At 39.7% G+C, this 22,074-nt stretch overlaps 1 protein-coding gene across 1 annotated transcript in view; it reads right to left on the bottom strand.

The window, feature by feature from the left end:
• Positions 1-6,084, bottom strand: part of Cntn3 (contactin 3) — a 332,030-nt gene extending 325,946 nt beyond the window's left edge. Inside the window, exon 1 of the mRNA XM_046425549.2 lies at positions 5,971-6,084. The gene's annotated coding sequence lies outside the window, so the exon portion shown is untranslated. The remainder of the gene's footprint in view (positions 1-5,970) is intronic.
• Between the last annotated feature and the right edge of the window lie 15,990 nt (positions 6,085-22,074).

Genomic DNA, 22,074 nt, shown 5'->3' with positions numbered 1-22,074 from the left:
ATGCTCACATGGAAAGGGGACCTCTCAGGACAGTCATTCTTCAAGTCAAAATCAGAGATATATGAATATATACAAAGGTTAGAACTACATCAAGTTATACTTGTACTCATGAAATCAGGTTTTAAAAGTGGCAAAAACTGAATAATGTCTGTAGTCCAGCAAACAGTAATGGACTCCTGCCAATCTCCTAATTCTGATATTGCTCTAGATACAATGTAACCACAGGGAAAGCTGACTGAAGAATATACAGAACTCTCTGTACTATTTCTGTAATTCCTTCTGAGACTATAATTATTAAAAAAAATACTTAAAATGCAGGCTAAGAAGCCTCACCCTAGGGATGATTCCATAAGTCTTATAAGGGCCAAAGAGTCTCCAACAGTTCAGCAAAACCCCAGTATATTGTCACAGAAAAAAAAAGTAGGTTCTAAAACTGTGGAAGATTAAAAGTATTTTCAGCATGATGAGGGGGCTTTCTCTCTAATGGTTGACTAATGAAATTACCTGATGCCCACAAATCTTTCACTCATTTACAAGTAAATATTTACAGTTTGGGAAGATGGGCTTTTGGTTTGTTGTAATGCCATTTACTGACTTATTTCATATATCAACATTTTAATCTTGAGGATTTAAAATTACTTCTTTGCACTAAAGTTAGCTCATTATATGGAGGAGCAGCTCTCAGGACTTAAAACCTTGAATTTATGTTTCCTTTAGAGAATATGCCCATTGCAGAATTTTCTAAATTCAGATCATATCAAGATAGTCATCTGTTGTCAATCCATGATCTGTTACTCAGAAACTGTACAAAATAAAATCTTTCAAATATACACTGAAATAACTATAAGTCCTAGAATAAAAAGTTCCACTATAACTACAAAAGAATTCCATGACAATGAAAGAGATTCGACTTTCTTATTCTCCACAAATATTTATCAAAGTCCTAATGTGTGTATGCCATCCCCAGATTATTAGAAAAGGCTGACATTAAACAATTTTATAGTATTAAATGATAATACATTTTCACAGAAAAGAAGACACTTTTTTAAATGGTTGGGAGTAGAGACTCCTTGTGTTTGTGGTTTAAGCTGTCTGGATGGTAGTCAAGGCCTCTGGGATGAATGGGTGGGTATTACCCAAGCCAATGTCAGAAGGCAGAGTTTTCCTGGCAGAAACCACAGTGAATTGGGGGTGGAGTCACATCTAGATGGGAAGAAAGGGAGAGGAGTGGTAGCCATGGTATTCTATGCACATGCAAGGAACCTGAAGCCATAAGGGTATCATTGCATTTTCAAGGAGGTTTAAGAAGGCTCTGTTTTGTGGTTGGCCCAGGATGGTTCTCGTTCATTAAATCAGTTGACTCACTACAAGAGCAAAGGCCCAATGACCACTCAGGTCACATGCCCTGACAACCACGATGAGGGTTAAGGAAAGAAGGGATCCCTAAGCTAAAGCCAGCTTCAGAAGAAAGTGATAAATTCCATTTTGGACACAATGGGTTTGAAGCAGCAGATGTCCAAGGATCATGGCAATGTGACAGAGAGAACACTGTGACGGTCAGCAGTGACTTCTGCTGAATAGAGACTATCTTGATGGGCAGGATCTTTGGTCACAAAGTGCAGTGGGCACATGCTGCAAACCCAACACGTGCAAAGGCTTAGATCTAATGAGTCTATCAAACTCAGTATGAACAGTACTCTGATAGGTGGCGCCCTGCACTGTTAAGCAAAACAGAGGTGGGGTGCACATCCAAAGTGCTTACAGGACAGCGCACATGGAATAAGGAAATGGACTGCTCCAAGTTACGACAGAAGCTATGAGGACAGTGGGCAGAAAGAGCCCAGAGAGGTGTGCGACCAGTGAGTACAACAGAAATCAGAACCTACACTGTCTAATGGTATTTAAATCAAGACCTAGGGCACAAGCAGCAGTCAAAAACTCCACGTGTGTGGACGCATGACATGTGAGTTTAGGGACAAGGGTTAGGGGACCACTAGGGAAAAGGACAGAATCATCCTGAAGGCACAAAAACACTCAAAACAATTGCTGAACTTTAGGACACTGTTGCTCCCCAAAGCACGAAGTGAGATGTTGAAGGGACAGGTAGTATTTACATCCTACACAGCTTTGTAGGCAATAGGTAATATTTCTTATTTTATTCTAAGTACAACAGAAAGCCATGTAGATATTGTCAGTAGAGGAGTATCAATTTAACTTACACTAAAAATAGTGCCAAGCTGTGTGGATTGACCAGGGGGAGGAAGTGAAAAAGGAGAAAGGGAAGCGGGGGAGGTGGTCCCAGGGGAGACAATGGGGTGACTTGGAACAGGATGCTGTGGGTGGAGATGAAGGGGCGTGGAAAAATTTGAGGAAATATTTTCTATTCAGAATGAAAGGCTACATGAGATCTGAGTTGTTCCAGGTCTCCAAAATAAGACTATGCGAAGTACTGTAACAGCCCCAAGAATTCTTTATCCTATTAAAATAATATATTGACATCCTCCCTTAAGAGTCATACCATCAAAGCAGGTTTTGAGCTATGGATCCCATGTCTTAACGTCTGAAAGGTAATCAAAGTCAAGTGAATTAGAAAACAAACTAGACGAAATTGTCTCCTGCCTAAGAACATAGAAAATATCCAAGCTGATTTATCAAGACACCTATGAGAGTGCTGCAGAACTGCTGTAACACAGATAATCTATTTCTTCAAATGCCAATATGTCTGCAATAAGGAATATGCATATATTCTGAATTATCTTTTCCTACTTAATAAAAGAGTCATTTTCCCTCACTCTTTGCAAGGCAGCTTCTTACACAATAAAGATTCTACAAATATTTACATTCCAAGTAGCAGAGCTGTTTGAAATGCTATAAAGTCCTGCCAGCACTTCTATTACAAACCCTTATTTCTTGTTTATAACATGTACATAAAAAGGAGGAAAATAAAAATGTACTACAGATTGAAACTTGGCATACAAAGTTTTACCAAGTGAGTGCATTACTTATGCAGCAAATTTTCCAAAGAAATGTCCCACTGTGTTTAGGAGATGGGGGAACTGAAAACCCAAAACTGTTTTTGCACACTTGATCTATTTCTTAAATCTTTATACAAGTCAGATCTGAATCTGAGGACTATCACCCCTAAATTTCAAAGAAATTCTATCTTCACTGTCCTATAGTCAAATATCCTCATTACTAACAAATATCTTTGCAAAATATTACCCAATGCACTATCATCAAGCATAAGAAGTAACAGTTCATCAGCACAAAGTGACTCTATATATATATATATATATATATATATATATATATATATATATTTGTATACATATATATATATATATGCATACAAAAAATCTTACATGTACTCACATATGTTTATTCAACATCATGGGCAAGCACCTAGAGAACCGTGTTTTTCAAGAGAAAAAAAAATCACTGGCTAAGATAAGCTGGACTGCTGGTGATGTTCAAATCAGAGATGGCAAGCAAACAAACACAACAGCGATAAATCCTCCTGCCATCTGAACATCTTACACTGCACAGAATTAACATTTTACTGCTAATGTATTAAATGGTGAACTGGATAACATAGAACATTGAACCAGTCATAGATTCTCTATTTTGTGGCATTGCCAAAGTTCAATAATATATAGATCCCTGCAGTCTGAAAGGAGCAATTAAATCCATACACTCTTTCAGCACAAAACATATTAGAAGTTAATGAGAACTTCAAGTTGGACATTTAAATTATGCAGTAAAAACAAAGACAGAAGATGTTCACTGAATGAATGAGAAGGAATTAGGCACTTATAAAAGAGAATGATGCATATTTTGATGGAAGAGCAAAGAGGCTATTAGTTTGTAATAACTAGGCATATATGAAATGTGACAGTGATAAAGTCGTACATAAATCAACAACTGAAAGGCTACAGCTTGTTGTCCACAGCTAATCTTTGCTCCAATTGAAATTGCTCAGCATTTTAGTCCTATTAAATGTGGTGCTGCCATTTTAAGAAACACTTGGGCTACCTGGTTGTGCTGTGAACAATACTCAAAAGTTAGGGTTCTTCTGGAGAATGGAACTTTATGCCTCCATATCTCCCAGCTGACATTAATGATATCCAGACAGTGAGGAGGACACGGGGCTAAATGTCACCATCAGAGGTGGCCACTTCCTGAATCTATTACTCTGCAAATCAATAAGCAGCTAGGTATCTCAGTTATTCCTCCTGTCTAAGGAGTCACTTGCTTACATTCAGCCCTATCATTTGTTCTAATAAAAGAATGCACAGTCTGCTATATTTCCTTGGAGGATACTGATTCCCTTGGGTGTTTTCAAAGCACATGTTGACTCTCAAGCATTCTAAAATTCTGATTCTACACATTATTTGCATCAATCATCTTTTCATTTAGCACCTCTGAGCCCTTTGAGTTGTCTTTTATGAAGCTGTCCCATTGTAATCAGTGGCTTGCACATATTAGGCATCTTACAATGTTGCACGAATGGATGTGAATACTAACCGTCTCCATCTCCAGACAACTTCTTCCAAATTACCATGGCCCACAAAGGGTTAAGACCACCAACCAAGATGCTAGGTTACTGCAGCCAAAGTGGGTTTCCGTTAGTAAACACAGCTAGCAAAGCAAAACTAACACAGTTGACTTCAATATTGAGACATAATAGCTCTTTCAAAGGCAATTACTTCTCCTTTCAATCTTTGGAGGTTATGACTCATTGTTCTGATTAATTCCAGTTTTTAATCTATTTACAGATCAGGATTCTTTTTCAGTTAGTGTAATATTCATCTCTGTGGGGGTAGACAGAAATCACAGCAAGTACAGTCTTACTTTTTTAAAGTTATTCTTGCTTAATTATTTTAAAATTATTTCTGGATTTACACACTCACGGCATGAGCTGCGGTTTCTGACCTCCCTCCTGCACATCTCAAATCTCCCAATCTATTGCTTTCTCTAGCTCTGTTTCCCCACATCTTGCCCATTGAAGTTAACAGACCTGCGAACCCTTTCCCAGAGCTCTATCTGTTCCCTTCCCTTTGGTTCTTACGGGAGGTTTGATATCCTCACCATAGCGGGCACTGTTTGTCATTAAATCTTTCCTCTGAGCGCATCTCCTTGCTGTAAATCAGTAAGGAAATAACAATACAAGAAAGGACATGCGGATTAGCGAGCCGTGCGGAGCTTTGCAGAATCAGAGCCCAGAAGCCTTTCGTGCATTTTCTGCAACCAAAAATTTCCTGATGGTGCTGTGACTAGGGGTGCCTGGTTAGCACTTCCTGGTTTTGTGTTTCTGGTATTTTCTGCTTGGTTAGCTTTACAGGGCTCCTCAGAGAACATAGAAGCAGCCAAGACCGGGGTCCAAGCTCCAGAAACATGCACTACACCCCATCAGAGAAAATCCGCGAAATAAACACGGTAGGGGATTTCATATAAGACTGTAGATTTGTTACTGGAAAGAAAATGCAACCCGGAAAACTTGACAGTTAACCGAAAAACCCTGCACCCTGGTTCCCTTAGACCTAGGAGTCAAGAGGAGAGTTTTGGGCACATCAGCATCCAGCTCTTGCCCCCTGAACCACGCACCTAGGATTCTTCCTCTGCAGCCCTGGGGGGCACAACTTTTTATTTTTCAACTTTGACTGCAATCCGGGAAAATCCCCTGCAGCTAAGGGCAAGCCAGAGGGACCTACCTCGCATTTCCCCAAACCCCAGCTGGGGAAGCGGAGACTAGCATCCCGAAAACAACCCTCGCCCTAGAGGTGGGGAAAATAATTTACTCCACAGCAAACTGGCTGGGAGAAGCACCTTTCATTCTGGACACGTCAGGTGCACTTCTCCGCAAACAAACTTTGGGGATGAGGAGCCATAAAGCCAGTGCATAAAGTTTCCCAGGCAGGTGGCTCATCCTGCGCCCGGGGCCACACAAGCAGCTGGACATCCCCGACCTACCTAGTCCCCGCGGCTTGCCAGGCTCCCGCCCCGCCGGCCCGCCAGCCGCCGCCGCCGATCGTCCGGGCCCTGGGGGCCGCCGTGCGCGTCCGCGCGAGCCTCCGCCGCAGAGCCCCCGTCCGTGCTGTTTGCAGCCGAACCCGGCGCCCGCCCGTCCGCCGCTGTCGCCGTCGTCGCGCGCCAGGCTGCTGTGGCTGCTGCCGGCGCCACGAAAGCGCTGCCTGCGCCTCCACCGCTTTGGCTCGGCGCGAGCACGGGAGGGAGGAGAGACGGGTGGGAGAAAGGGGCGGGCAGCGCGGCGGAGCAGCCAACGGGGGCTCCCGCCTCGCTCCCGCCGCGCCCCCAGCGCCTCCAGCCACCCTGTTCTGGGCCGCGTGCACCCACGTGCGTCCAGCCTCCGCAAGGCCCTGGCGGTGGCGCGGGATGGGCGGCGGTCAGCGTGTCACCACTGGGTGGCCTAGTGCCGCACAGCTGGGGTCCGGGGCGCACGGGGTTAAAGGCAGCAATTCCACTTCTAAGAAAACCTGCTGCAGCTGCGCTCACACAAGTGCGCAGAAATTTCCAATTTCCTTAGTAAAGCAGATAATTGTTAAGGATTAGCTATAGACAGGTAGTGGACTGTGCTATAAACGAATTGGTTCCTATGGTCTTCAGAAAAACCGCGCATCTATTATTTTTGCCTGATTTGGTGATGAGGAAATTAATTTGCTTAAGGTTTCAGTGACTCAGTTATAAGAATATCCAAAGTTCCCTATGAAACAGATCTTACTCTATTTTCCTAAATACATACAGGTAATGGTCAGTTGGAGATGAACACAGCTTGCAGAAGCCTCAAATATTTGAGTTGAACTGCTGGGCATGGCTCCCCCATACCTGTGCAAACCATGCATCTTATATGCAAAAGTTGTAAACAACCCATCTGTCTATCTTTAAAGAACTGGCTAATCACAGAGGAATGTAGCACAGCTCCTACAGAGAGGGCAGAGCTAGGACATCTACTGGCATGGACACAAATGACCTTCCAGAGGTATTAAGAGAAAAAAGTTGATATAGCAAAAGTATTATAGTTTTGTGCCTACTCATAACACATGTACATATGGATGCTTTCATAATTTTTAGAAAGATGTTCCAGAGTCCTGTTAACAATAACCCTTGTGAATGAGACTTTCCATTTTATAGTTATTTCTTATTAATTTTAAACTGTATCACCAGTTAATTTTCCTTCTTAAAAACCTAGTTGCTAGGATTGAGGTTGTGGCTCAGCGGTAGAGCACTCGCCTCCCACCTGCGAGACCCTGGGTTCTATCCTCAGAACCACATAAAAATAAATAAGTGAAATAAAGGTATTGTGTCCAACTACAACTAAAAAATAAAAACAAAAAAACCTAGTCGCTAGACTTCCCTGTTTGAGTTTACAGCCTTGTCCCTGCACTCCCCACCCCCAAGTCCTACAGGCAGAACAAAGCTGCATCTCAAGGGCCCCCACCTTGGTGAACCATATCTGAAAGGAGGTTTCCTGGGAAATGGCTGTTTGGATTGCACCTTCTTATTCTTGTCCATTTCCCCAAGAAATAAGTGTCTGATCTCCTGCAATTCAGAATAGAATTTGAACTTATGGGAATATTTCAGGGAGTTTAGAAGACAGGAGGTGGTACCCAGCTCTAAGATGCAGGGCACTGCTCTCTACAGTGAAACCAGCATGCAGCTTCAGCCTTTCCCTTGGCACAAAGAAATTGCTTCAATGAGCAGGTGAGTTCCCCTATTCCAGAACTATTTCAATAAAGATGCTGTCTTACCCCTTGAATATACACCAGAGTTCTGGAATACACTTGGGAACTTCCTCTGATATTGGCCACTTTTGGTCTATCACTGATCAAATAATTGCTCATCCCTGTAAGACTAATGGCTAGATTGAAAAAAAAAAGAAGAAAGAAAAGCTAGAGTTATTTATGTTTTAAAGTGGTGGGGGGATCAGGGATAGATACAGCACAATGCTATAAATAAAAATTATGTGTTTTTCCCATCAGAATTAAATTGCAGTAAATTTGGACTCCTTAAGGTCTCTCTGCTTAGCCAAAGGGTGGGAGTTGGGGAGGGAAAATAGAGGAGGTAAAGAAAGGTGGTTTATGGTCCTTTCAGTTGTTATTGGTTACTGTAAATAATCTTTTTGCTTGCAATCTGGGAACATGTTGGCAAACCCCCTGAGTGTGACAAAATGTTTTATTGGATAGAACTGGTGTGTTCTGGAAGGAGCTGAGAGAACTTTACATGCAAATTATGCTCATGCTTTGCACCTAGCAGGTGCAATTACTGCTATGACTACATCCATCACAGGCGTTACCTCTTTTAATATTTTCAAATCGATGCCTCATAATGCATTTCCTTCTAATATACACATATATGTTCTGTCTAATGGGTAGGGAAAGAGCATCTTTATCAAGGAGGGAGAACTGGCCAGGGGCAGCAAAATGACAGTGAGAAAGACAGGAAAGAAGCTCCCTTAAATTAGAGAGAAATCTAAACCCTAACCCCTCACAGCCCTCTCCAAATAATCAGTCATTTCCAAACTCAGATTACATTGCCTGTGCTGGGGAAAGCTGATTAGTACTGAAAAAGGATTTAATGGAATTTCAGATCCTGTGGTTGTAGCAGAAGGAGGAGGAGGTATCCTAAAATTTGTAAAAGCGATGATGAACATTTAGCATATGCTGCAATTTCCTAGTTGTAACAGGTAAAAGATGTATAAATGTAGGAATGGAGAAGGTGATGCAACATTCTGTGTTCTCTCTTTGCCCAAAATGTAAAGCAAAATGTAAGTCAACTGAAAACCTGATATTTACCAAAAGTTGATACACAAGAGCAGGTTTAAATAAAATTTCCATTCAATTTCTGGGCCGGAAGCCCAGGAAATTAAAAAAAAAAAATTAAAGGCACATGTGGGTCTTCTCAGTGTGAATGCCGGATGGAGTTTTTATTGAATTTGGCCTCAACTGATTGTAGCATTATAAGCAATTCTGCCATTAAGTTTCAGCAGCCATTTAGATGGCAAATCCTTTTTTTAGGGCATTATAACTAAGAATAATAACTTCCTTTTTATATGGCACCTTTTATATCAAAGCACTTTAAAGTGTGAGATCATCTTCCCATTATTAAGATACCCCATCTGTGTTGGAATAAAGAAGCTATTTCATGCCACTGATACCACATAACAGTTATTTATGCTTGTTTATTGCATAGCAAAGGGAAATTAAGAAAAATATATACTAAGCCCAGAGACCGAAATTCTTAGGCAAAGTGTAAATTGGAATATAGCCAAGCTACATAGTTAAACGTATGTATTTTTTTAAAGGGACATGGAGTTTTTCATTTCTATGTGTGGAAAGAAATTCTATGAACAAGGCCATGTTACTATCTCCAAGTTCTAGTTCTTATCTGGATTCTAAGATTATGTTGTGGGATGTACAGAATAGTCATTTTTTTCCTTCAATTCTGGGTTCAGTAGTTCCAAGAGTTTTGTGGGTTTTTTTGTAAGTTGGACTAAAGAGTAATAATAATTTTTCAACATCCTAATTGGAGTAAGGTTGTTACAACATGTGTATAATACCAACAAACATCTTTTTATGGCAGGGCACGCCTGTAATCCCAGAAACTCCAGAGACTGAGGCAGGAGGATCAAAGGTTCAAAGCCAGCCTCAGCAATTTAGAGATGCCCTAAGCATCTTAACAAGACCCTGTCTCAAAATATAAATAAAAAGGGCTGGGAATGTGGCTTAGTGTTAAAACACCATGAGTTCAAATCCCTCAGTATCCAAAAAAAAAAAAATCTTTCCATGATACTTCTGCTTTAAATATCTGATTGTCCAAGCAAGTCATCCACTTTTCTGGGGTAATGGTGGATGCTAAAAAAAAAAAAAAAAAAAAAAAAAAAAAATGAATGCATATAAATGCTCAGCCCTGTGCCTGGAACTTTGCTCCAGAAACTACTTCAATAATAGCTGGTTCTGATATTCATTCATTTGTTTTCTTCTCTGAAAGCACGTGCTGCCTCTCCAGTCTGTAGTAGCCCTGCTATTCTCTAGACATCACAGAGCATATCAATAAGTGAAACTTTTTTGTTATTGTTTACATGTCTGCTATTTTATTGCCAACTTCCTTTGCTGGACTGTAAGTCTCATGAAAGTAGGGACTCTCTTTTATCTAGTGCTGCATTCAGAGCTTCCAGCATGAGTCTCACCTCTACTTAATGGGTTTGCAGTAAATGGTTAGTGATCCAGTGAGTTTCCACTGTGCGCGGTAGTATATAAACTGCTGATCTGCCATGCTTGGCAATCCTTACAACAATCCCATTTTTTTTCAGATGAAGGAGCTGAGGCACAAAAGGTGAATTCATGTATGGGTAGCTCACTCTTCCAAGATTTTGCAAACTGTGATCTAGAGATCTGATGGGAGGCTCCCTGCTCTTTGCACAGGGATGTGAATACATCCCTGTGAGTTCACATGAATTTTGTCAACCATGTAGTGCAGCAGTTTTCCAACATTAATCCACCCATAAATCACCTGGGGATCTGGGTAAGATGCATATTCTGATGCACTGGGCCTAGAGCGGCACCAGGTACTCTGCATTTCTACCAAGCTCCCAGATGCTCCCTGTGCTGCTGGTCTACAGACCGAAATGTGACAAGCCAGGCCACTATCCAGACCTTTTATATTAATAGATAAGCCACCTGACACATCCCAAACCTTAGTGGTTTGAATTAATAGAAGTTAGAACAATATTGGAATTGCTTAGTCATGAAACCATAGAATTCAATATGAAATTATTTCTATTACAGTGACAATGGCTATTCCAGACTGAACTCTCAGTGAATTTTAATTTTCTATGAAGACAAAGATACTAAGGCACAGAAAGATTAGGGAACTTTCCCCAGTTCATTGGTGGAGGAGCTGGGACAGGAACCAACTGACCCTGAAGAGTGTTGCTCTCTTTTCTCTTTCACAAGAACACACTGGCTCCTCCCAGTTAGTTCTATAAAGATGATTCCATGGAGTTCTTAAATGGCAACAGACTTGACAAGATTAAGAAAGTTGGTAAAGAAGGGGTACAGGAATGTAGTTACCAACTATACTTTGGTAGGAGTGAGTTTGTTGTAGCCTTAGAAAGAAATGAGGCCAATTGTTCTTAGCTCTCCTGTACAAAAATCTGTCACACAGCACACTACAGAATATTAATTGAATATTTTCAATCTAATGCTCAACTATACCCAGGCAACATAAGTTTCTAATAGAATTCTCATTTATTTTCTTTTTTTAACCCTAATGTTAATGGGAATAATAACTATCTTTCCCTTTAAATACTATATTTTTAAAAAGATTAATTATTCATGTATATATATTATATATGCATATATCACTTCAGTGAAAATATGAGCTTTTACATGAAATGACAATAATACATTTGGTAGATTTTTTAACATGGGCTTCAATATGTATCTGTTTTATTCATCAACCTGAAATGATTTATCCAAGTCTAACGACCTTTTTTTTTTGCAATAAAGATTGAAGATATTTTTCATGTGTTAAAATGAAGGGGAAAAAATCCCTATATGTGTTCGTTTTGAATTCTGCTCATATTTCATTATGTTGCTAATTGTTTGACAGTAGTAAATGTATTGCTCTTAAGATTGGGCTTCTGCTCTATTGTAACTGGAGATTTTTATACATCAAAGTAAATATGAGTTGGTAAGATAAAACAAAGAGCTTTTTATTTTTTTTAAACTTAAGGTGAAAGAAAGTTCTTCTCAGGGTAGTTTGAGAATAAAAACAAGTACTGGCTCTTTATATTGTGGCTATTATTAGCTTAGAAAATATCTTAGTTGAAGTATAAAGATTTAAGTAATGGGGCTGAAAGAAAATAATGATTGTCTTAGCTCAAGCATAACCAACTTCCACATCAAGGTGGCTGATCCTGATAACATTCATCCATGCAGCTCAGGAGGCTGAAGCCCAAGATCAGATGTCAACATGTTAGAGGAGGGTGAAGTCCCTCGTCTTGGTGTGTACATGACTATCATATTGCATCCTTCTATGGAAGAAGGCAGAAAGAAAAGGAACAAGCTTTCTGGTCATTTCCTACATGGGCACTCACTCATGAGTGTCAATCAGCTACCTGTTACAGCAACACATAGCTGAGATAACTAGCTTAAAAAGAGAAAAGGTTTATTTTGGTTACAGTGGGTAGGATTCAGTCCAATGACTGATTTCATTGCTGTGGGACCTGGGGTAAGACAATATGCCATCAAGGGAATGTGTGGCAGAGCAAATGGCCAACATGAGGGGGCAGGGAAGGCTAAGTTCCCACAGTCGCCTTTGAAGACCTGTCTCAGGTGACCAGAAACTTCCCCACAGGCCCCATCTCTTAAAGGTTCACTCCCTCTCAATAGGGTCAAGCTGGAGACCAAGTCTCTAACCCATGGGCCTCTGGGGGACACTGAGGACCCAAACTGTAGCAACCCTCATGAACTATTCACCTCCCGGTTGCCAGATTGTCTAATGATACCATCACACTAGGAGTTAAGATTTCAACAAACCAGTTTAGGAAAAACAAAGACATTCAGTCCACCACAGGGGTACAACCTAAGCATAGGTCAAATACTGTGTGAGACAGAAAGCAGGGGATCAAGACTAAGAAAGCAAGCAAAGAGAAGGTGTTCATGCTGATTTCACTGCTCCCTTCAGATCCTCAGGATCCTATGTATGAGGTTGTACCACAAATAATATTGTGAAAATATTTATAGGCATCTGTATTTTGGGCTCTGGAAAAGGAGTCAAAAGGAAGAGTTTACATTTCAACCAATTTACTTCCTTCAAAATGTTTTTTTCTTTAGTAACTAAATACAGTCTTAATATGAGTAGCACTGGGAATAAACAGCACAGAGTGATCAATTCTGTCATAATTTTGGAGCTTCTTGGCCACTTGATCTGTACAGATAATAAGATCCACTTGCATTACTGGCTAATAACTGAGGAACATCCTGGGGAAAGAGTAAGGTCCACCTAACTTTACCTCACCAAAGCACAATCAGTCTGTTGCTTCCTCCACAGTTAGGAGGAAAAGCAACTGATCTGGAAGTTTCTAAGGGCCACCTCTGAACCTCTCCATAGCCAGCATACAGTGTATATTAAAATGCCCAGTGAGTGAGCATACCTCAAGTGATTAGCTTTCTAAAATTCCTTTTGTTATCTGTCATTCATTTACATTCCTCACTTTTGTTGGTCTTTTTTTAGTTTTTTAAGTGTCAAAATAATGAAAAGGTGGGTTTTCCTAGTGGAAGACAGACTTTGTGATGCTAAAATATCTTTTTAAGAAACGGAAAACTAGAGTCCTTTAGTGTCTCTGAGATTTTATCAAACATTCAAATTACTTGCAGGACATTCCAAATTGAGACACCCTCCCACTCATATTTGTTAGGAATTTCTAAGGGGCACAGCTGAGGTATCAGGATTCTTTTCAAAGGTGCTTGTTGGCATTCCAGTGCGAGTCTGAGCTTGGGAAGCACTTGTGGAATGAATTGTCTCTACCAAAGATAAGTTGAGGGCTGGGGCTGGGGCTCAGCAGCAGCACACATGCCTTGCATGTGTGAGGCACTGGGTTTAATTCTCAGCACTGTGTATAAATAAATTAAGGTCTATCAACAACTAATTTTTTTTTTTAAATACAAGTTGACATTCTAACTCCAGGGATCTGTGAATGTGACTTTATTTGGAAATAGGGTCTTTACAAAAATATTAGTTAAGATGAAATCTCACTGGACTTTGGGGTTCCTAATTCAGTGACTGGTGTCCTTATAAATGATTGGGGATTTGAACTCAAGCATACAAGAAAAGAAGAACATTATGTGAAAACAGAGACAGAAACACAGGGAAGAAACATGGCCATGGGACCACAGAGGCAGAGACTGAAACTGGGCAGCTATAAGCCATGACACTAGGATTTCCAGAACTCACCAAAAGTTACAAGAGAGGTAAGGTTCTTCCTCTAAGTTTCCAAGAAAGAACCAACCTGCTGATACCTTGATTTTGGACATCTGGAATTTCAAACTGTGAGAGGATAAGGGTCTGTTTTTCAGACCATTCAACTCATGCTGATTTGTTACAGCAGCTCTAAGAAACTAATAAGGACACTTCTTAATCAATCCAAGACCAAAACTTAGTCTTGTAGTATGTGATACCTGTTCCTTCCTTCCCTACCCCTTCATTTAGCAATCTAGTTAAACTGGTGGGAAAGTACTAATTTAGCAGCTATTTTCATTGACTACACCAGAATAAATACATTCCCTCCTCTTATCCACCCCCCACCTCATGCCCAACCAGGGTCATTAAGCTAGGAAGAAAAATTCAAAGCACTTACTTTGATGAAACATTTCTTGAAGCCATTATAGTTTTAGGAGTCAAACTTTGCCATTTACTATTCTAAACGTTTGTTTACATATCTTCTATCAGGGTCCATAAATAGTGTGTAAGTCACTTCACTCCAGTATTTTCTCTTCTAACCAAGTCCAGTTGCTGCAGAATATAATCCAGAATGTAATCAGACAATCAAAATAGTTTAAAGTCCGAAAATTGGGACTATTTTTTTTCTTGATTCCATTGTTCAAAGTAACAGATCACCAATATACATTTTGCCGTCAAATGGTATCTTCCATTACTGCCTTGATAATACTGAAACTATAAACTGTTTTAATGACGAGATTAAAAGAAGCTTTAGGTGATTCTTAAGCTTCCTCAAAATTTTAGGGTCACTATCTCAGTTACAGGGACAAGGCTGGGAATGACTTGGACATGGGCTCAAATAACCTAGTTGACAAAGGAGACTCATTCCAGCTAACGATTTTAGATGAGTAAACAAGTAACTATAGGTTTATTCCAATTAATAGGTGATACTTAGGCTATGTGACGAATGCAGGCAAAAACCTTAAGCCAGATTGAGATGTTTGTAAACTGTAAAGCCCAAATGTAGTAATTGTACTATGACTTCCAAATGAAGAGAAACTCTCAATTCGAGTATGCAACTATGATAGGCATCAGAAGTGAGATGCTAACTGATCATTAAAACTCAAAACAGAGCTATCCTAAAACTAGGGCTATCCTAAAACAGAGCTATCCTAAAACTAGGAGTCACTTGAATAGAAAAGTCATTCCAACTTCTTAAACAAAGATCAGTTCTTTTCTTGAAACTTTAAGCACTATTAGCATTTTCCTATTGCGACCTCTGGGCAAATTTCTTTGCTGCTATTTTTTGGCTTTGACATTCTCAGGATCCTGAGGGGGTAAAACACACACAATAAAAGGTAGGTGGAAGAATAAGATAATATTACTTCAATGATTTAAGTGGAAAGATCCCTTCCCCTTTGAGAACCAACATATTTTATACATAGCTAATGACTGACTATATTTGTGGTGTTTGGTGTGAAATTTCTTCAAATATCAGGCAAAAACAAATGTTGTATGTATAGTTTTTTCCTTTTGTTCATGGTTTCTCTTTCTTTCCTGAACTATTGTGATTTTTTTAATTTGTGCTTTTAAATTGTACTAAGAAAAATTAAATGTTAAATTAGCATGATTTTTACCATTGATCTCTATCATGTATAACGCCAATTCAAATACAAAGCCATTTCCTTCAGCCCTATGCTTGTCCAGTTGTAGACAAAACCAACTACAAGAGCTCAGTTGAGGTCTTGCCAGACTTGCACACACTACTGCGCAACGCACCAAAGTTCTGTATTTGTTATAGCTTAGATATGAGGTGTCCTCCAGAAGCTCATGGGTGAGAAAATGCAAGGAAGTTCAGAGGTGAAATAAGTATTATGAGAGCTGTAACTTAATCAGCTGTAACTTAATCCAGCTGAATGGATTACCTGGGTGGTAACTATAGGCAGGTAGGGTGTGGCCAGAGGAGGTAGGTCATTGGGAGCATGCCTTTGGGGAACTTAATTTGTCCTTGTTGAGGGGAGCTCTCTCTCTCTCTCTCCATTTCCTGGTGGCCACATCCTGGGCCACTTTATTCTTTCATATATGTCTGCCATGATGTTCTGCCTCATCTTGGGCCAAAGCTATGTAGTCAGACATCTATGGACTGAGACTTCTGAAACTCTGAGCCCCAAAATAAACTTTTTCTTCTCTAAAATTATTCTTCTTAGGTCTTCTGGTCACAGCAGTGGCAAACAAGCGAAATCAATATCCATGAGGCTTTGAGAACACCACCTATAAAGGGCACAACAGGGATATCAGAGTTAGAAATTGCTCTTACATTCTCTATTCAAGCACATGCTCCATTGACCAGCTGGATTTCACTTATAAAAATAAAATTCAAAAATAAAATCATTAAGAGTTTCAAGACGGTCACTATGTAGCATTAAACCAAGTTCTGGACATATGGTGCTATGGAATTTGGGCAGACCACACTGCCATGAGGATACCCTGGGCAGCATACCACTAACATAGAATGTTCTGGATTTATATGTAAAGTTTGGGATGATGGTTAAATAATTCAATGTACTAGATACTTGACATTTTTTGTCTACACTTTCAAGTATTGTTCAATATGACCATTTTTTTTACTTATATCAAATAGCCACACATATTCCCCTTTAATATGTCTTCAAATTTTTCCTTTCCAATGTTCTTTCTTTGATTCATGCTGTAAATTTGCCATGAGTAACGACTCATGGTCTATATTTTGGATGTACTAAGTGTATTCAACAAACTGTGAGCAATTAATGCACATTACAGAACAAAATAATCTGTAAACCGTCACACCCTCTCTCTTCTGAACACACTAATATATGCATTTGCTTATTTTTAAATTAGTGCATTCATTTATTCTGGTGTCTTTTTCTTAAGGAATACCTTCTCTACCCAATGCTTTAAAAATGACAAGTTTCTCAGACATGTACATTTGTTACTCAGTGATAGATCCTTTGAGAGTAAATCTGCCTCTTTCTCCATGTTGATCTACCTTTCCCCTCCACTCTTTTTTAGAGAGTTCTTGCATTTAAAATTTAAATCATTAACTCTGAGCAAGAAATGGCAGGATCTCAAAACTTGCATACGTTACCAGAATGCAGCCTGGGGGCTACACTGACTCTTCCAAATTTTAATACTCCCAGGTGTTGCTGATGTTGAAAACACTCCAACTCTACCCTGTATTTGCAATGCTACCCTGCTCACCAAGAGTGCAAATCTAGTGTAAACCTTATTCTTAATAAGGCTACCAGGATCCAAGCCAATGAAAAAGAGGCAGCCTTCATAAATATTCACACCTCACCAGAGATTTAGCCGTAACAAGTAATGAATAGTCATAGGGATTCTCGTCATTGTCTGAGACCCATCAATGCAGAAACAAAACCCCGCTTCCAGAACAAATTAGAGGAAATGTATCTGTAAAATACAGGCTAAGAGTGGTATTATGAGAACATCATTTTGATTTAGAGACATTTCAATTACATTTCATCTTTCATTTATTTTCTCCCCTCCCCAGATTACATACAGATTTTAAATAATTAACTCTCTTAAAGTCCTATTTTTCCCAGCATACCAGTGTTTTTTCCCTTCTACTGGGGTAACTATGTGTTCATATGCCACAGACGGTGATAAGATACGTGTGGTTCCTCGTTATGGCACATCTGTTTGCTTATGAGGCTCAGGGGAAAGTAGTAGGTGATTTTTTAAATGGTTTCTGGCTGCGGTAGAACATTTCATTCTGGAACTAGAAAACCACTTGGTTTGACTACCTTCAATTTGAGAATAAAATATTTGGGCTTAAAACATAAAGTGGGTAGAGGCATATGGGCTACAATGAGTCAGGAAGTATTCTGGACACTAAATCTGCAAGAGCGGGGGAAAATGTGTCTCTCCTTCCTTATTTCTCCCTTTACTGCTTGCTAAATAGAATTGTCAAGGCCTCCAACCTCCTGCATCTGTTGCAATGTTTTGTAGATTAGATATTTGGAAAGCACAGTTGCTTTTCTGGATCTGTGTTCAATGTGATCAGCTCTCTACTCTGAAACCCATGCAATTAAAAATTATTTTATGGAAATGTATTAAAATCCGAAACATCTACTTGTATGGACTACTTCCCCTCTCTACAGCTTCCACCCATCCACATGATCAAGTTATAAAAGTTACTTGAAGTTCTCTACTTATTTTAATGGATGCCTAATAAGAGTCCAGAGAGACTTTTTTTTTAACTTACCCATTTAACACTCTTATTATTCATCTACACACTGATCTGTCTTTCTCTTTTATTGAAGTAAATTGCAGTTGACTTCCAGCAAATTCATTTCACAGCCTGTCACCTCCTCCATACCCTGCTCTACACCTTCAGTCCAGGAAACTTGTAACTACATTCTAAATTAAACACAAATTCCTCAACCATACATTCTGGTTCTTGTCATTAGGATGCTAAGTCAGAGAGCTTTTGATACCAAACAATAGATACAAAAAGAAAAAAAAATGGAGAATCTATTTGTGATAGAAAGGAAAAACCCAGCCAGGTCTTTTATTAGCTAGACCCAGACTAACCCAGAGCCTCAGATCTTCCCATTAGCCCCCAGTTTCTGTCTTCTTTCTTGTCTTTAAACTAAATTCAGTATCAAACATGGTGCTGGTCACCTTTTCATCAATGTGACCAAATTACCTGATGAGAACACCTTAGAGGAGGAAAAATTTATTTTGTCTCCTGGTTTCAGAAGTCTTAGCCCATGGTCAGCCAACTCCATTGCATTATGGAGGACAGACATGGTGGATGAAAGCTGCTTAGCTCATGACAGCCACAAAGGACAGAAAGAGAGACACAGAGACAGACACAGAGAAGAAGGGAGGAAGCTAGCAAGGGGCCAGTGAGAAGATCAACTCTTTTAGGAGGCAGATTCAGAGACTTACATCCTCTATCTAGCTCACACCTCCCCATAGTCCATCCAGCTATGAATGGATTCATCTATCACATGGACTAACCCGCTGATGAAGTCAGAGCCCTTATGATCTAATCACTGCCTAAAAGCCCCACCTCTGAACCTTGCTGCATTGGGGATCATGCTTCCAACACACGAGGTTTGGAGGGATATTCCAGATTCATACCATAATGAACAAATTTTCTCCACCTGGTGATGTCTGGAAGCTCCATCTAGACTTAAATCCTATCAGCTTTGAGTCTGTCAGAAGGGATCATTCTTCTTTACAACAGTTCCCATGGAAGTTCTAGACAGACATCCAATGCACTCCTTGGCCTACACTACGTCCTTGCTTTCCTGGGTCCATCCTCTTTAGTCAGAGGAAGATGATGCTGTGAGGGAGCAACCCGAGTCATATCCCCACCCTTGCAAGGAAACCTGGAGTCTGCTGCATCCCATGGACCATGACACTTGTAAGAAAACTAAGGTCTCAAAGCCAACATTTTGACACCTGTTGGAACCAATATCCTACATTTCTTATCTTCTCGTCTCCTCTTCATCTAAAACAACATGTTATGAAGTCCTCCTCTGTTTGTGTTTTGTAGTACTGGGGATGGAATCCAGTGCCTTTCACATACTAAGCAAGTGATCTACCCCAGAGCTATACCCACAGCACTTCTTTTGAAAGGTCTCACTAAGTTGCCCAGGTTGGCCTCAAACTTGTGGTCCTACTGCCTGGCTCTCCCTGGTTTAATAACCAAGCAAACAGGGATGGCAGTAGGATAATTTGCCTAATTGGAAGGCATGAGTTTCAATCATGGTTTAGGGAGGCATGGTCCTCTTTTGAACAGACTGCAGCTATCTACCAAAGATTTTCAGGGAATCTTTCTACGAGTTCTTAATCCAAAATCTAGTCGTGTAATCAAATTTCTTTCCCAAAGACAGATGTCTCTTGGGATACTTGGCATCTGTCAAAGTAAAAGCTTAAATATGGCCTCAGAGTTTCAGTGGCTCTGGCCTCTCTGAAATGTTTAATCATATATCGAAGATCACAAAGCCAGATGGTAAGCTAATTGTTCCAAACCCTAAGGCTTTCGTTTTGAATTAAGTCCTTCAGAACTTCTAGTAGTACAACAGCCAAATGGGAATCTCAGGAGGCCCTCCTTCTATTTGCCTGCCCCAAAGACCATTTCTCAAAGGTATAATTCTGCTAAACAGTGAATTATTCCGGTATAAAATAAGATGCAAAGATAAATCTTGACCTAGAAGGATCCTTGGAATCTAGCCCAGGCTCATTTCCCACAAGTCATGGCTTCAGAAAAGACCTGAACAAAGAGTTTGGACATTATTTGGTGTCTGTTAGTGCCTTAATCTTCTAACTCTAGTCTGAGGATCAGTAGAATGGGCATCACCTTGGAACTTGTCAGAACAAAACCTTAGATCCAGCCCAGAGTGTATCTCTAACATCTAAGATTTATACTTTTATGGAAATAGATCATAGAATTAAGAGCCAGTTTCTAGAGGAGGAATCTTGATCCTTAACTTTTTGTACCTCAGTGTCCTTAGTTTTAGAGAGGGGATAATAATGGCAATTTCTCCCATCCCTTCCAAGAGGATTACATAAATTACTATATGTTAAGAATTTAGAACAGTGTCTGGGACATAGTGATTCCTCAATCAATATGAGTTGATATCACATAATAGTGACTATTTCCAACATTCTGTTCTCACAATCAGAAATGAGAACAGCTGTAGTCAAAGCCTACCCCAAAGACCTGCCCCAAAGACATATGCAAATGCCCTTGGGGAACAGCTTTCACCCTGATGCCTTAGGATCTTTTTCCAAGGACTTTTTTTGGTCACCCAGCATGGTGCATTTTTTTGTTTGGTTCTATTTTGGGGGTGTCAGGAGGCTCAGCAGTGATTTGGTATTTTTTCCTTGCTTTCATGCAACCAACAAGAGGAGAGACCTTATGCCTTCATTGTATTTGTTTACCTTGGGACTTAGGGTGGCTTTTGTTGCCTACTCTCTGCACTCTCCTGAGGCACACAACCACCTGAGCCCTAACCTAACCATGGTTGCCTTCTGATGCATGCATTATTTTAAGTCTTGTTATTGAATTACACCCATCAGCACTACATACACCTTAAGAGTGTCCAGACCAACCTCAGGGTGTAGACTTCTGAAATCACTTTATATTACTTACTAATCTGAATTCCAACTACAAAGGAGGTCCTGTCTCCACATCCAGGAAATACTTCCAACTAGCATTTCAAAATGATTGACAGATAAATTTGTAAAACTTCATGTTGCTCTTCTCATTGCTCTTCTGCATTGTGTCATTGACTTTAGTTTGGTAAAAATAAAATGTTAACAATACACCACAATTTTCTAACTTACCTCTGTCACTTAAAAAAATTTAATATCCTTGAAGCTTCCAAAAATGGAAGCATCTCCTAGCCCTCTTCTCTGAATACCTTTAGATAATTTATTTTTATTGAACTTTCAAACTCCTTCCTCTAAAGCCTCATGGCAAACTTTACACCTCTCCCTGAGTGGTCATTATTTTCTGCCTTGAATTAAAATTGTTGTGTCTGTGCTTCATCAAGCTATCATTGTTGCCAATGACCTTTTTGGGTCCAAGGACAATAAACACCTCTATACACATGGTATATTTATATTTTTCATTGTGTGCCTGTTTAACCCTTCCAGTGTGTCACAGTCATTCAAAGGACAGATTTGTGTTTTATTCATGCATGAATTTAACAAGAGCCTGACACAGAATTCTGTGTACAAAGTAGGTATATACAATTTGTTGAAACAGCATGAATTTTTGAGCCTGTGTTTCTATAAGGGATATATGTGATGTTTAAAATTTAAATTTTAAAAAAGAGAAATGTCTGTGTTTTGTTTTGTGTGCCTTCATGGTTTAAATTGTAACTGGTAATAAAATCCATATTTCACCTTTGCTCCGGTGAAATTATAAAGGTCTGCCCCTTCAAGAAACGGTCCTTACCCACACTCTCTCTCAGTCAGATAGAACTGACCACAGGATCTTTATCTCTTTCACTGTATCATATAAATTCTTCTACCATGTTACATTTATTGGTAAATGAACCTGCCATATTTTCTTGCTTGTGAGCTTTTCAAAAGACA

Source organism: Marmota monax, unplaced genomic scaffold (genome assembly GCF_021218885.2).
Source record: "Marmota monax isolate L192 unplaced genomic scaffold, Marmota_monax_Labrador192_F-V1.1 WCK01_AAM20220418_F8-fsc00028, whole genome shotgun sequence".
Classification (NCBI taxonomy): domain Eukaryota; kingdom Metazoa; phylum Chordata; class Mammalia; order Rodentia; family Sciuridae; genus Marmota; species Marmota monax.
This window is presented reverse-complemented; position numbering and strand designations above follow the sequence as displayed.